A 1697-nucleotide genomic window follows, 5' to 3' on the forward strand; every position below is an offset into this window, starting at 1 on the left:
AAATTTTAACTCCTACCCTCATTAACCTTCAGCTAATAACAGTAAATATTTCGACAATGTTTAGAAATTTTAACTCCTACCTTCATTAACTCTTACCCTCATTAACCTTCAGCTAATAACAGTAAATATTTCGACAATGTTGAGAAATTTTAACTCCTACCCTCATTAACAGTAAATATTTTGACAATGTTTAGAAATTTTAACTCCTACCCTCATTAACTCCTACCCTCATTAACTCCTACCCTCATTAACTCCTACCCTCATTAACTCCTACCCTCATTAACTCTTACCCTCATTAACTCTTACCCTCATTAACTCCTACCCTCATTAACTCCTACCCTCATTAACTCCTACCCTCATTAACTCCTACCCTCATTAACTCCTACCCTCATTAACTCCTACCCTCATTAACTCCTACCCTCATTAACTCCTACCCTCATTAACCTTCAGCTAATAACAGTAAATATTTCGACAATGTTTAGAAATTTTAACTCCTACCCTCATTAACTCCTACCCTCATTAACTCCTACCCTCATTAACTCCTACCCTCATTAACTCCTACCCTCATTAACTCCTACCCTCATTAACTCCTACCCTCATTAACAGTAAATATTTCGACAATGTTTAGAAATTTTAACTCCGACCCTCATTAACTCCTACCCTCATTAACAGTAAATATTTTGACAATGTTTAGAAATATTAACTCCTACCCTCATTAACTCCTACCCTCATTAACTCCTACCCTCATTAACTCCTACCCTCATTAACTCTACCCTCATTAACTCTTACCCTCATTAACTCTTACCCTCATTAACTCTTACCCTCATTAACTCTACCCTCATTAACAGTAAATATTTTGACAATGTTTAGAAATTTTAACTCCTACCCTCATTAACTCCTACCCTCATTAACTCCTACCCTCATTAACTCCTACCCTCATTAACTCCTACCCTCATTAACTCCTACCCTCATTAACTCCTACCCTCATTAACTCCTACCCTCATTAACCTTCAGCTAATAACAGTAAATATTTCGACAAAGTTTAGAAATTTTAATGGATCGAAAATTATTCGGTTTTACAAAATCATGAAATGGATTTCCTATCATTTATGAGAAAGAGATATTTTTCAAAAAAAGTCTTCCATAATTGAGAACTCTACCTATCAACATATAATAATTTGACAATGTTTAGATTTAAATTTACCATAAGTCAGCTTCCTTATTATATATATAAAAAATAAAGCTACGTTGAAAAAAATGTATTCCCCAATTAAGAACTCCAGCTAATACCATGTAATAATTCTATAATGTTTAGAATTATCACGACCAGAAATCGCCTTTCCCGTTATTTACAGGAAATACAGCAATCTTACAAAATTCGAGAAATCCAGCTAACAATACCTAAAATTCAACAATGTTTAGATTAAACACGACAATAATTACCTTTCTTATAATAAAAAAAGGGCCTAAACTAGCAAATATAACATTTAAAAAAAAAATTATAATAAATTATCCTATATATTGGAAGCAAGATCTAAAAAACAATGGAAAGTGTTGCCAAACCATACATAGCACAATTTGACATTAAAAAATGGTATTAAATTTTCCCATATATTGGAAATGGATCCAAAATATAACATGGCACAATACACAATAGGACAGCAACAATTGCCATAATTTAATATAAATTTCACTTA

This window comes from Palaemon carinicauda, chromosome 29 (assembly GCF_036898095.1).
Source record: "Palaemon carinicauda isolate YSFRI2023 chromosome 29, ASM3689809v2, whole genome shotgun sequence".
NCBI lineage: Eukaryota > Metazoa > Arthropoda > Malacostraca > Decapoda > Palaemonidae > Palaemon > Palaemon carinicauda.